Consider the following 16461-nt stretch of genomic DNA (forward strand, 5'->3'; position numbering starts at 1 on the left):
GAGCAAAAGTTATTTTTTATACTATGCTGAAAATATTTAGTTTTATCACTGAGTTCATATTTTCATAATTTCATTTTCTTCCTTATAGATATTTTATTTTCCAAATTGTATATAGAATACTAGAAAAATCAGCTGTACCTGCTAGTTATTAATAAAAATTGTCATAAAACTAGTCCACATGATTTTTTGAGAATGACTAAAGCTTTTTAATAATTAAAATGTTAGGGTGCTTAAATCAGTTTATAACTAGATACTACACACAAGGATGTGAGATATCTACTAAGAAAACTCTTGATAGTACAAGTCAGCAAACCATCCACTTTTCAGTAATGAGCTTCACAAAATTAGACTAAAATTCAGATTATAGAAATGGCAAGATATTCATAATATCCTGTGATTATAGCTGAAATGTGTTTATTTGGGAAAATCTATTACCAGCACATTAGATTTTTTTTAATGTTTACTTACAATATGAGCTTGTTCAAACATTTGAAAACGAGGTTGAGTCAACAAATAATGAAAAACTTATGCAAATCAGCCACATCTTATGATGTAGCAGATTGCATTGTTTATTAAGAACCAAAAGCCTTAAATATATCAATGTTCTCAGAGTGGCACCACTCTGCAGTGAAGATAGCTTATGAGAGCTGCACACCCCAGTGATTTTATATGTATATTTCTTATTGGTACACAATGATCCTATTATGATTCTACTCTAAGGAAGTTCACAAGGCAAAGCTGCCAAGTCCTTCACCTTGTTACTAAAAATGTGTGGTGGTTACTTTGGGGGACTTGTTTTTTATATTACCAGCAGAACGTTGAATCATATTTCAGCTCTTTATAATTTAATTTCTTACCAGGTTTTCAGCTGTATAAGGATAAAAACAGTGCATTGCGTCTTTGTACTTCCAAATGGCCTAGCCTAATTTGTAGCATGCTGTGGGTAACATGGAGTTGCTGAGTGACCTTGCTAGTCCAAATGTGGTGTATGGGCCATTATCAGCATCATCTGGAGCTCATAAGAAATGAAGAATCTCAGACTCTACTCCAGCCTTGGCAAATTAAAATCTGAGTTTTAACAAAATTCCCCAAATCATCCAACTCACATTAAAATGCTAGAAAGACTGGTGTGAAGGACACGATGTAACTTAAAGATAGGGATTTGAAACCCAGCTTTGTCACATACTGTCTCCAGATCTCTGAAAATCCCTTAAACATCTTTGAGTCTTATTTCCTTACCTGAAAAATGAGAAATTAACTGTTTTGAATCTTTCAATTATTATGAATATCCAGAATTATACAAAAATATGAATATTTGTGAAAAAGTTCAACAAACTTTACCTTTATATTCAGTGTTAAGAAAACCAAGTATTTGTTATATTCATTGCATATGTTTTGCATACTTTCACCTGTTTTGACTTTAATATTGGCATGTTTACTGTGTAAAAATTTAATGCTTATATTGTCAAATATATTTTTGTTCTGATTATTATTTAGAAAAGCCTTTTTTACTCAAATACTTCATTTTTCTCAGTTCATATTTTGAATTATGTTGTATACAGAACAATGTACAAAGCAAAAGTTTCCACTCCATGATTTATTCAAAAGTGAACAAACCATACAACCACCAGCTAGAATAAGAACCAAGCACTTCTAGCATCCCAGAACCCTATTCTCTAACTGCGCTCCTTTCCAATCACTACCCCATCATTCCACTCCAGTGGTGACCACTATACTGATCTCTAAAACCACAGATTATACAAAATTTTAAAAACAGGCAAAACTAAGTGAAATAAAATACTATGTATTTCTTGTATCATGTTCTTTTAATGTAGAAATTTGAGAGACTCATGTTGCTGCCTAAGTTCGTGCTTGTATTTTTCTCTAAGACATTTTATCTTATGCATAGGCCATTTTACTGTTGATGTTTCGGTGGTTTCAATTTAGAGCTATTAAACTGCCACTACAAATACTCTTGTACATGTATTTTGGTACAAACGTGCAACCATTTCTTTTGGGTATCACCTAGGAGTGCAGTTGCTTTGTCATAAGGAATACATACGTTCAAGTTTAGTGATAATACTTATACCAGCAGTGCGTGGGAGTGTCAGTTGCTCTATAGCCTCCCTACCACTTGGTGTTACCTTTTTCATTATAGAGCCTCCAGTGACTGGATAGTACCATAATAATACTGTGATTTTAATTAGGTTTTCAATGCTAATAATTTGATTATCCTTAAACATGGCTATTATCCACTTAGACATCTTCCATGCGAAGATGTCTTCCGTGTTACCTATTGTTTTTTTTTTTTTTAATTTGGGTGTTTGTATTTATAAGGGTTCTTTAGATAATATAAACAGCATTCCTTTGTTGATATATAATCTAAAGAACCCTCACATAAATATATCAAATACCATATGACTCACAATATATTATCTTTTTACTCTCTAGCATCTACTGATTAACAAAAGTCCTTATGCTAATACAGTTCCAAGTATCAGTTCTTCCCTTCTTGATTAGGCTTTTTTTGGGGAGCGGGGGTGAAGGGAGGCAAGAGGGGAGTAGATCTTTTTAAGAATTTACTAGCCAGGGGCGCCTGGGTAGCACAGTTGGTTAAGCATCTAACTCTAGGTTTTGGCTTATGGTCATGGGATTGAGCCCCATGTGTTGGCCTCTGTGTTCAGCATGGAGTCGGCTTGGGATTCTCTCTCCCTCTCTTTCTGCCCCTCCTGCTCATGGGGTGCTCTCTCTCTGAAATAAATAAATTAAAAAAAAAAAGAATCTCCTAGCCAGATATCATGAAGATATATTTCCTTTCATCCTGTGTAAGTTCTGTGGTTTTTTCTTTTACATTTAGATATACACAATCCACCAAGAATTGATTTTTATAGATGGTTGAGATATTTTACATTCATAATACATTTAAAAGTATGTATATCCTGGTGACTCAGTTTCATTTTTCTTTTTTTTTTTTAAGTCTGTCCTTTCTCCACTAACCTACTATACCATTTTGGTCACCATTTAAGTGTCATACGTATATGAGTGTTTCTAAATTCATTTCACTTTCCTTTCCAGTGATATAACAGACTCTCCTTGTGCCAATACCATGCATTCCTTTAATTACTATAGCATTATAAAAAATCTTGTTTTCTGACAGAGTAAACCCTCCTAACTTGCTTTTTAATAGAGTCTTGGCTCTGGGAATTCTAATTATACTCATATGTTAGAGTTATTTATCTAATCTCCTATGACTTTTATGCTCTTTTTGTATTTCTGGGTTTTATTCCTTATATTTATTCCTTTACTTCCCATTATCCATGTTAGTATACACATTTCCCCTATTTTCTCCAGTTTAATAATTCTAAGTTTTATCTAATTTGCTAATAAATCCATATATTTAGTCTTAAATATCCATGATTACAGTTTCAATTCTAGAATTTGATTTTCTTTTTATTGTTTCATTTTTGTGCTGAAATTAACAATTTTATTTTCTATTCCATCATAACTATTCACCATTATTATTTACCAGTCTAGTTTGGAGTGACATCAGCAACATGGCGATATAAGACATTTCACCTTTTAATGCTCTTTATAATCAATGAATTAAACATGCACACACTAACAATAACACCTCTGTGGAAATTTTCAGACTGCATCTTTCTCCAACAGACTCAGAGGAATTTTGCCTACCAGTGCAGCAGGTCGGAAACAGTCAAATCTCCATATGGGCTGTGAAACCAATGGAACCAGCAAGACTGCCTGGACCTCCTCTGACTGTTATGTAAGAATTGAGTTAGTGCTGTACTGGGCAGGCACCCACCCAGAAGAGAGAACATGCTCAAGTCCAACTCTTAAAAAACACTCCAGCACACTATTAGAGGCAAAAAAGAAAAAGCAAAAAAAAAAAAAAAAAAGAAAGAAAGAAAGAAAAAAAGGATACAAGTTTGTAGTTGCAGTAGAGGTGATAAGAGAAACCTTCTCACTGCTGCCTCGTCCCCAAGGAGGTATTGATTGGAGCTGGTTTATCTGGCGGAGGTGACTTCTACCCCAAGGCAAGAAGAAGGTGGTTAGAGAGAGCCCAGAGACTCCAACTGGCCCAGACATTGCTGGAGAAACCCCACTCTCTCCACCAGCACACAGTGGTCTGAGGTGGGAACTCTGTGATTGAAGGGAAAGAGGATATAGGGAAAGAAACAGTAAGAATTTCGAACAGACTTGAAGGCATTGAGCTCAGCAGAAAGTTTACCCATGAACCTCTGGGAACACCACCTTTTGGGATTTCTCCACAGGACGTGGACATCCCCAACAAACCAAGTGCTCGATCCCCACCTCTTCTCACTCTGCTGCCACCTCCCTGTGCGTGCCTCCAGTGCTGCCACGAGAGGAGGCTCCGGTAGGTAGGGAGCATGCTCAGAAAGGCAATGGTGGGTAGCAGGGAAGAAACCACAAACTCAAGCCACAGTGCCAGTTTTTGGAAAACAAAAGAGGTTTCTAACAGCCAGTCTGGTGTATCGTAAGAAACAAAGACGACATAAAAGCTAAGTTAAGGAGGTGTCTGCTGCCTCAAATGCAAAAGCAGGAACACATCACTACAAGCGATGTAAAAAGCCAAGGAAATATGTTATCATAAAAAGAAGATGATTCGCCAGAAGCCAAGATCAAAGGCATAAAATATTACAATCTAACTGATAAAGAATTCAAAATACTTTAGAAAAAATTCAACAAACTACAGAAGACTCAATTCAATGAAATCAGGAATAAAATTTATGAAAAGATAAAGTTCTTTCTTTTCCAAAGACATTGAAATAAAAATATACCAAACAAATTCTGAATCTGTAGAATTCAATAAATGAGATGAATACAACGGAGAGCATCTGAAGCATGGCAGACTAGACAGAAGAAGGAAGAAATGACGTAGAGAATAAGAATACAGAAATAACAGAAGAGAGGTAGGTAAAAGAGAGGAAAACCTATGAGAGCTATTGGATACCACCAGAAAGATAAATGACTGAATAATTGAGATTCTAGAAGGAAGAAAAGTAGAAGGGGGGAAGAGAATTTAACTGAAGAAATAACTGCTGAGAACTTCCCAAACATGGGAAAAGATTTGGACATACAAGTCCATGAAGCTAATATAACACATTTGCATTATTTCAATGCAAAAAGACCTTCTGCAAGATACTTTGTAATTTAATAATCAAAAATCAATGATAAATGATCTTAAAGGCAGCCAAGGACAAAAAAAAGACTGTAATCTACAAAGGAAGCCCATTAGCTATCAGCTGATTTCTCCATAGAAACTCTATAGGAAAGGATATAATGACATTTTCAAAGTGTTGAAAGAAAAAAATTGCCAGCCAAGAGTACTTTATCTGGCAAGTTATCCTTCAAATGTTAAGGAGAAATAAAGCCTTTCTGAGACCAATGAATGCTGAAGGAGTTCATCACCACTAGATCTACCCTGCAACAAATGCTGAAATGAGTTCTTCAAGCTGAAATGAAGACATTAATTAGTATTATAAAAATATATGAAAATACACAACATCCTGGTAAGGGTAAAAAAAAATACAGACAGATTTAAAAAACTATATCTCTATATTACAATGGTGTTAGCCGCTCTAAGTGAAAAGGAAAAGAAGAGTAAAAAAAAAAAACTATAGCAACTATAGATTATTAATATATGACAAAGAGATAACTTGTGACAATAAAGATGGGACCTTAAATGCATGCAAAAATAAGTTACTATCTCCCTAAAATTGACTGTTTCATTGACGGTTTATGTAAATCACATGACAACCACAAAGCAAAAACCTAGAGTAGATCCATAAAAGCAAAGAAGAAATTGAGCATAGCATCATGAAAATAATTTATGAAAGTATTGTGAAAGAGAGGGGAAAAAGAACCATGAAAATACAGAACAACTAGAAAGCAATTAATATGCTAGCAATAGTAAGACCTTACACATTTACATAATTACTCCACGTGTAAATAGATTGAAATCACCAATCAGGAGACACAGAATGGCTGGATTTAGAACAAACAAGCAAAAACAATTATATGNGTAAGGGTAAAAAAAAATACAGACAGATTTAAAAAACTATATCTCTATATTACAATGGTGTTAGCCGCTCTAAGTGAAAAGGAAAAGAAGAGTAAAAAAAAAAAACTATAGCAACTATAGATTATTAATATATGACAAAGAGATAACTTGTGACAATAAAGATGGGACCTTAAATGCATGCAAAAATAAGTTACTATCTCCCTAAAATTGACTGTTTCATTGACGGTTTATGTAAATCACATGACAACCACAAAGCAAAAACCTAGAGTAGATCCATAAAAGCAAAGAAGAAATTGAGCATAGCATCATGAAAATAATTTATGAAAGTATTGTGAAAGAGAGGGGAAAAAGAACCATGAAAATACAGAACAACTAGAAAGCAATTAATATGCTAGCAATAGTAAGACCTTACACATTTACATAATTACTCCACGTGTAAATAGATTGAAATCACCAATCAGGAGACACAGAATGGCTGGATTTAGAACAAACAAACAAAAACAATTATATGTTGCTTCCAAGGACCCTTTTCATATTTAGTGACTCATACAGACTCAAAGTGAAGAGATAGAAAAAAAAAAAATACTCCATGCAAGTAGAAACAAAAAGAAAGTAGGGATAACTATACTTCATCAGATAAAATAGACTTTAGCTAGAAACAACAACAAGAGATGAGGAAGTTCACTATACATAATGATAAAGGGATAAATCAATCAAGATGCAACAATTATATATGCACCCAACACTGGAGTATCCAGGTGCATTAAATAAATACTAACAGATATGAAGGGAGAAATAAACAGCAATACAATAATCTTAGGAAACTTCAATACACCACTTTCAACAATGGATATATCATCTAGACAGAAAAATCAACAAAGAAACAATTAACTTGAACCATACCTTAGACAAATTGACCTAACAGACATCCATAGAACATTCTATCCAACAGCAACAAAACACACATTCTTTTCAACTGTACATGGAAAATTCTTAAGGACAGATCATATTATAGGACACAAAACAAGTCTTAGAAAATTTAAGGAGACTGAAATCCTACACCAGGTATCTTTTCTGACCACAGTGGTATGAAACTAGCTACCAAAAATATGCATGAGTTCTTTAAAAAAAAAAAAATAGGGGCGCCTGGGTGGCACAGCGGTTAAGCATTTGCCTTCGGCTCAGGGTGTGATCCCAGCGTTCTGGGATCGAGCCCCACATCAGGCTCCTCCGCTAGGAGCCTGCTTCTTCCTCTCCCACTCCCCCTGCTTGTGTTCCCTCTCTTGCTGGCTGTCTCTGTCAAATAAATAAAATCTTTAAAAAAAAATTATGTNCCACTCCCCCTGCTTGTGTTCCCTCTCTCGCTGGCTGTCTCTGTCAAATAAATAAAATCTTTAAAAAAAATTATGCATGAGGGAAGAATAAAGAGGGGGTAAACAGAAGAGGGAATGAACCTTGAGAGACTATGGACTCTGGGAAACAAACTGAGGGCTTCAGAGGGGAGGGGGGTGAGGACTGGGATAGGACAGTGATGGGTATTAAGGAGGGCACATATTGCGTGGTGCACTGGGTGTTATACGCAACTAATGAATCATGGAACATTACATCAAAAACTAAGGATATACTGTATGGTGACTAACATAATAAATTATTATAAAAAAATTTTTTTAAAAACATGCATGAGGAAAGTTGGAAAATCTACAAATATGAGAAAATTAAACAACACATTCCTGAACAATGAATCAAAGAACAAATATAAGGGAAATCAGAGAGTATCTCAAAACAAATGAACACGGGATAGAAAACAAAAACAAAAACCTTACCAAAACCTATGAGACACTGCAAAAACTGTTTTGAAGGGGGAATTTATAGTAATAAACACATATATTAAGAAATTAGAAAGATTGCAAATAACCTAAATTTATGCCTCAAGTAACCAGAAAAAGAGACTACTGTGACAATTCTATGCCAACAAATTAGATAACCTATAAGAAATATTTTTTAATAATCGAAGGTAGAAGAAAAAAAAAAATCAGAGTGAAAATAAATGAAATTGAGACCAGAAAAACTATAGACAAGATCACCAAGACTAAGAGCTGGCTTTTCAAAAAGGTAAACAAAATTGACGAAAATTATGAGACTAACACTAAAGGATTCAAAATCAAAAATGAAAGAGGAGAAATAGTAGCTGACACATAAATACAGAGGATTATAAGAGGCTATTATGAATAATTCTATGACAGCAAACTAGATAATCTACAAAAAATAATTTTCTGGGATCATACAAATGACCAAGACTGAACCAGGAATAAATATAAGGTCTGAACAGATCAATAGCAAGCAGAGACTGAATTAGTAATCAAAAATTTCCCAACAGAGAAAACACAAGGACCTGATGGCTTCATGGGAGATCACTACCAAACATTTAAAAATTAATGCCAACCCTTTTCAAACTCTTCCAAAAAATTTAAGAAGGGAAGTCTTCCAAACATTTTTAAAAAGCCAGCATCGCCCTGATAGCAGAGCCAGATAAGAACACTGCAAGAAAATTATAGACCAATATCCCGTGAAGTAAAAATCATCAACAAGATGCTAGCAAACTAAATTCAAGAACTTGATGATTTTACCCTATGACCAAACACGATTCTCCTTGGAAGACAAAGGTGGTTCAATATATACAAGTCAATAAATGTGATATACCACATTAAGAATGAAAGATAAAAATCATAACTATCTTAATATGCAAAAAAAGCATTGACAAAATACAACATCACTTCATGATAAACACTTTCAACATGCTAAGTAATAAAGAATATACCTCAATATAATAAGGGCCATATATAACAAACTCAGAGCTAACATTATACACTCAACAAATTGAAAACTCTTTCTTTAATGTAAGGATCACAAGAGTGTTCACGCTCACCACTCTTACCCAACATAGAACTAGAAGTTCTAACTAAAGCAATCAGGCAAGACAATGAAATAAAAGCATCCAAATTGGAAAGGAAGAAGTAAAATTGTTGCTGTTTGCTGATAATATGAGTTTATATATTTAAAATCCTAAAGACAACTAAAAAATTGCTAGATCTAATCAATGAATTCAGTAAAGTTTCAGAACACAAAGTTAATATACAGAAATCAGTTACATTTATACATACTAACAATGAAATATCTGAGAAAGAATAAATTATCTCATTAATAATAGCATCAATAAAACACCCGGGAATAAATTTAACCAAGAAAGTAAGAGATAGGGGTGCCTGGATGGCTCAGTCAGTTAAGTGTCTGCCTTCAGCTCAGGTCATGATTCCAGGGTCCTGGGATCGAGCGCCACATCTGGCTCCCTGCAGGCAGCCTGCTTCTCCCTCTCTGCTCTCTGTTGCTTTCTCTCTCAAATAAATAAACTCTTAAAAAAAAAACAGATATGTGCAGTGAAAACTGCAAGATTCCTAAAATAAACTGAAGAACATACAAATGGAAAGATACCCCTTTCTCATGGATTGCAAGAGCTAATACTGTTAAAATGTCCAAACTACCTAAAGCCATCTATAGATTCAACCTAATCCCTATCAAAATTCTAATGGCATTTTTCACAGAAATTTAAAAAAATCCTAAAATTTGTATGGAACCACAAAAGACCCTGAATACCCAAAGTAGTCATGAGGAAAAAAAAAAAAAAAACCAGAGACATCATACTTTCAGAATCCAAATTATATTACAAAGCTATAATTAAAACAGCATGGTACTGGCATAAAAATAGACAAAGAGAACAGAACAGAGAGCCCGGAAGTAAACTCCCACAAATATGGTCAGCTAATACATAGGAGAGCCAAGAACATTCAATGGGGAAAGGATAGTTTCCTCAACAAATGATCCTGGAAGACTGGATAACCACATGCAGGAAAATGAAATTGGACCTCTATTTTACAACATTTACAAAGATTAACTCAAACTGAATCAAAGACTTAAACATAAGGCCTTGAACATAAAACATAAAACATAGAAGAAAATGTAGGAAGTACCTCAACAGTGGTCTTGGCACTGATTTCTTAATATGACACCAAAAACACAAACAACAAAAGAGATTAACAAGTGGGACTACATCAAACTTAAAAGCTCTGCACTGCAAAACAATCAACTAAGTGAAAAGGCAGCCAAGCAAATGGGAGAAAAATATTGGCAAACCACACACCAGATGAGGAGTTAATATCCAATATTTATAAAGAACTCATCAACTCAATAACAAAAACCCACAAATAATCCAATTTAAAAATGAGCAGAGAGGGGCGCGTGGGTGGCTCAGTCCTTAAGCGTCTGCCTTCGGCTCAGGGTGTGATCCCGGCGTTCTGGGATCGAGCCCCACATCAGGCTCCTCCGCTGGGAGCCTGCTTCTTCCTTTCCCACTCCCCCTGCTTGTGTTCCCTCTCTCGCTGGCTGTCTCTCTCTCTGTCAAATATATAAATAAAACCTTAAAAATATTTAAAAAAAATAAAAAATAAAAATGGGCAGAGACACTAAAAACACGTTTTTTTTTCCAAAGAAGATGTCCAAATAGCCAAAGGCACATGAAAAGGTGCTCAACATTGCTAATCGTCAGAGAAATGTACATCAAAACCATAATGAGGTATTATTTCGTCTGTAAAAATGGCTATCGTGAAGAAAAGAGAGAACAAGTGTGGGTGAAGATGTGGAGAAAATGGAATCCTTATGCACTGTTGGTGGGATTGTAAACTGATTCAGCCACCATAGAGAAAGGTATTGGTTACCTTCATAACCACTTATTCATTAATTCTCTCAGAATTTTACATAAAAATTTGGTATCCTCCCCTTTATTCTGCTCATCCTCACTGCCACCACTTAATTTACCTTGATTATATTATTATTAGTTCTTTCACTGTTGCCTTTAAAACCTCTGGCATTCTTGAATATATTTCATAAATTACATAACTATATTTTGACCTTTTGTTTTGAAATAGAGGGAAATTGATATCCTACTACCTCCAATATTCTCTTATACTTGACTTTTGTTAATTAGCCTAACACTGTCTTTCACAGTTTATAGCAGATAAATTCTGTTCTGAAACCATATTTTCCACAAGTATAGTTCTTTAGTTAAGTACATTCAGTATTCATTCCCAATTATTTTATCACTATATTTCTATTCCTTTGTAAGTTGGTGCCTAATTAATCATTTGTAATATCTGAGAAAAAAAATTATGGGAATCCTGTTGCCCAAATTCTTACATTTGAAAATATTTTCTGTGGCCTTTATGTTTGAAGGAAAGTTTGAAAATTTGTAAGATTCCTATAACATACTTTGAGGATGTGGTAGCACAGCCACATTATTGTATACCATTAAATGTCACTTTAGTGTATTATAAATGCAAACAGAACTTTCCATTCAGAGGTCACCTGCTTTTATATCCCAATGGTGATTGTTCCATGTTTCTATAGAATTCTCTTTAATTTACAATCAATAATATTACGATAACTTTCTCAATGATAGTCAATCTATATAACTTTCTCAATGATAGTCAATCTATCTTAGACATAGAATAACCTATCAATACATATATATTTTTCTTTTCTTATTTCAGGATACTTTTCTCAAATTATAACTTTATGTCTTCTATCATGTTCATGGAAAAAACATGCCTATACTGTGTCTTTGTCTTCTGTAGGACTGTAATATAACTTCCATACGATTTGTGATAAAGATGTACATCCACTTATCCTCTCTAAATAATGTCTTTCTAATATATAACCAATTATATTAAGTTGATAAAATGCAATGTGTTGCCTGATCTACCAATTATGGTATTTTTGGAAGGGCTGCCTATTATACACAGATAGCACTTATATTTACCCTATTTTCAAGTAAAAATGAAGAATGAAGATAAATTAAAATAAGAATGAAAATTAAATGGGTACTATTTTACATATGTAAATAATTACAAAATCTAATTGCTATAGTAGAAAAAATTGCTTTTCTGAATTTATATATTTATTTTTATTTTTAATAGTTATGGTGTTGGTGGACTTTGCTGTATAAATCAATCCTACCTGCATAAATACCCAAAGTCCATGGGCACTGAGACCAGGCCAACAATTAGAACCTGAGTTTTCTATTAGATTTTATTTAATTACTTAATGTAAAATAAAGTCTAGAAATTACATTGTCAAAAAACCCATTATATAAAAGATTATTTCCATTTTAATCATCAAAAACATTCTTAATAACAATGCTTCATTCTCAAACCAAAGAAAAAATATAATTTTCATTAAAATGTTTTATATAGCTCCATAACACACACTAAATAACTGTTTAATGACCATAGGAAACCAATTCGGTCTATACAAATCTAAAAGAAGTGTTTTTGGGGGGAACCCGGGTGGCTGAGTCGGTTGAGCATCTGCTTTCAGCTCAGGTCATGATCTCAGGGTCTTGGAGTCAAGCTGCACATGGGGCTTTCTGCTCAGTGGGAAGTCTGCTTCTCCCTCTGTGCCCCCCAAATAAATAAAATCTTAAATAAAGTGTTTTTAATTTTGTTTTTACAGTAGCATTAGTCCCTCTGAAGGAAAATATGACATATGATCTATGATTCTTAGAGAATAATAAAATATTTGCACCATCCTTTGTTATCCAAATTTTCCACTCAAAAGTCTAACAGGGAAGAGAAGTACAGGCAATCTTCACTTTGTTTTGTGATCTTTAAAATTTTTAATTGAATTGTTAAAAGTTTCTTATATTTGGTTATAAATTCATAGAGAAATGAAAAAAGACATAGTACAGCTAACACCTATTTAGCACACTATAATTTAAAACATTAAAAACATTGAGAATTAATGTTTTATTTTGTGTGATTTATCAAGAACAGTTTGAACAATGCTTGTTATATAGCCTAAAATACCAAGAAATCATCTCTTCAAAGCCTTGAAGAACTGTCATACTCTTTTCCAAAATTTTGGATGGGCTTCTACCATTTTATCCTTTGAGCTCTCAAATGTTGTGAAATATATCCCTAACTTCCTTTACTGTGAAGTTAATTGCCAACGGTGTTTCCTCTGGGATACCTTCGTCCTTTTTATCATGACCATTTTCCTCATTTAGGTCAATAAATTTACCTTCACTAAGTTCCTCCGGCTGCAAATCGACTATCTCCAAAGGTGGCAATGCCAACATTCCCAAAGTCAGCTATTTCTTGTACACCATCATCTACATTTGATCTGAATTTCACTTTCAGCATTATCACATTTTTGGGGAGGGGGTTAGGGATGGAGAGGGCTGCACTTTTGTTTTTGTTGGCTGATTCTCTTTACTGATTATTCAATCCTGTAAAAAGCCAGATAGGCTTATCGCTGGGAACAAGAAGACAACCCAAATGCATTCTTCATTATCCGTGTGTAAGAACTGATTAATAGATGTTCTGTGATCAATCAGCAATCAACACATTTTGGAAAAAATTAAGGTGACTGGTCAGTGATTAGGATGTGCCTCTGTTACATATGTAATGATGTGTAGGCTGAAAGCCTAACAAAGAAATTTGTCCCCTATGTGATAACTCACAGTTTAAATATATTGTGGTAACTGAAATTTGAACCATGTTGTCAGAAAACTGGTTTTATTAATTAATTAATTAAAGATTTGAGAAAGAGAGAGAGAGAAAGTGCAAGTGTGTGCAAATGCATTTNGAACTTTCCATTCAGAGGTCACCTGCTTTTATATCCCAATGGTGATTGTTCCATGTTTCTATAGAATTCTCTCTAATTTACAATCAATAATATTATGATAACTTTCTCAATGATAGTCAATCTATATAACTTTCTCAATGATAGTCAATCTATCTCNGAGAGAGAATCTCAAGCAGACTCCACATTGAGCGCACAGAACCTGATGTGGGGCTTGATCTCATGACCCCGATGTCATGACCTGAACTGAAACCAAGAGTCAGACACTTAACCAATTGTGCCATCCGGGTGCCCCAGGACTGGTATTAAGTAAACTATGATCAGTTAAATTTGTACAACTCTGAACCACACAAAATGAGAACTGGCTGTGGTTCATAGTGCTTAACAAGGTTCAATACCAAAACCAATGGAAATATGTTAATGCAACTCATCACCTAAATAAGGGAGATTAATTCAACCAATGCAACAATATTTGCTAAAGTTCAATACTTCCAAGTGGTTTTAAAGCACTCAACAAATTGGAAAAAAAATAACCAACCATATCTATTTGATAATAAAATATACANTAGACATAGAATAACCTATCAATACATATATATTTTTCTTTTCTTATTTCAGGATACTTTTCTCAAATTATAACTTTATGTCTTCTATCATGTTCATGGAAAAAACATGCCTATACTGTGTCTTTGTCTTCTGTAGGACTGTAATATAACTTCCATACGATTTGTGATAAAGATGTACATCCACTTATCCTCTCTAAATAATGTCTTTCTAATATATAACCAATTATATTAAGTTGATAAAATGCAATGTGTTGCCTGATCTACCAATTATGGTATTTTTGGAAGGGCTGCCTATTATACACAGATAGCACTTATATTTACCCTATTTTCAAGTAAAAATGAAGAATGAAGATAAATTAAAATAAGAATGAAAATTAAATGGGTACTATTTTACATATGTAAATAATTACAAAATCTAATTGCTATAGTAGAAAAAATTGCTTTTCTGAATTTATATATTTATTTTTATTTTTAATAGTTACGGTGTTGGTGGACTTTGCTGTGTAAATCAGTCCTACTTGCATAAATACCCAAAGTCCATGGGCACTGAGACCAGGCCAACAATTAGAACCTGAGTTTTCTATTAGATTTTATTTAATTACTTAATGTAAAATAAAGTCTAGAAATTACATTGTCAAAAAACCCATTATATAAAAGATTATTTCCATTTTAATCATCAAAAACATTTTTGATAACAATGCTTCATTCTCAAACCAAAGAAAAAATATAATTTTCATTAAAATGTTTTACATAGCTCCATAACACACACTAAATAACTGTTTAACGACCATAGGAAACCAATTCGGTCTATACAAATCTGAAAGAAGTGTTTTTGGGGGGAACCCGGGTGGCTGNGAACCTGGGTGGCTGAGTCGGTTGAGCATCTGCTTTCAGCTCAGGTCATGATCTCAGGGTCTTGGAGTCAAGCTGCACATGGGGCTTTCTGCTCAGTGGGAAGTCTGCTTCTCCCTCTGTGCCCCCCAAATAAATAAAATCTTAAATAAAGTGTTTTTAATTTTGTTTTTACAGTAGCATTAGTCCCTCTGAAGGAAAATATGACATATGATCTATGATTCTTAGAGAATAATAAAATATTTGCACCATCCTTTGTTATCTAAATTTTCCACTCAGAAGTCTAACAGGGAAGAGAAGTACAGGCAATCTTCACTTTGTTTTGTGATCTTTAAAATTTTTAATTAAATTGTTAAAAGTTTCTTATATTTGGTTATAAATTCATAGAGAAATGAAAAAAGACATAGTACAGCTAACACCTATTTAGCACACTATAATTTAAAACATTAAAAACATTGAGAATTAATGTTTTATTTTGTGTGATTTATCAAGAACAGTTTGAACAATGCTTGTTATATAGCCTAAAATACCAAGAAATAATCTCTTCAAAGCCTTGAAGAACTGTCATACTCTTTTCCAAGATTAGATGGGCTTGTACCATTTTATCCTTTGAGCTCTCAAATGTTGTGAAATATATCCCTAACTTCCTTTACTGTGAAGTTAATTGCCAATGGTGTTTCCTCTGGGATACCTTCGTCCTTTTTATCATGACCATTTTCCTCATTTAGGTCAATAAATTTACCTTCACTAAGTTCCTCCGGCTGCAAATCGACTATCTCCAACGGTGGCAATGCCAACATTCCCAAAGTCAGCTATTTCTTGTACACCATCATCTACATTTGATCTGAATTTCACTTTCAGCATTATCACATTTTTGGGGAGGGGGTTAGGGATGGAGAGGGCTGCACTTTTGTTTTTGTTGGCTGATTCTCTTTACTGATTATTCAATCTTTTAAAAAGCCAGATAGGCTTATCACTGGGAGCAAGAAGACAGCCCAAATGCATTCTTCATTATCCGTATGTAAGAACTGATTAATAGATGTTCTGTGATCAATCAGCAATCAACACATTTTGGAAAAAATTAAAGTGGTCAGCGATTAGGATGTGCCTCTGTTACATATGTAACAATGTGTAGGCTGAAAACCTAACAAAGAAATTTGTCTCCTATGTGATAACTCACAGTTTAAATATATTGTGGTAACTGAAATTTGAACCGTGTTGTCAGAAAACTGGTTTTATTAATTAATTAATTAATTAAAGATTTGAGAAAGAGAGAGAGAGAGAAAGTGC

The 16461-nt window shown here is 33.9% G+C and overlaps 1 pseudogene; it reads right to left on the reverse strand.

Moving 5' to 3' along the window:
- LOC100474556 overlaps positions 1 to 13247 on the reverse strand; it is a 73596-nt pseudogene extending 60349 nt beyond the window's left edge.
- Positions 13248 to 16461: the final 3214 nt, after the last annotated feature.

The sequence above is a fragment of the Ailuropoda melanoleuca genome, chromosome 1, assembly GCF_002007445.2.
Source record: "Ailuropoda melanoleuca isolate Jingjing chromosome 1, ASM200744v2, whole genome shotgun sequence".
In the NCBI taxonomy this organism is placed as follows: domain Eukaryota; kingdom Metazoa; phylum Chordata; class Mammalia; order Carnivora; family Ursidae; genus Ailuropoda; species Ailuropoda melanoleuca.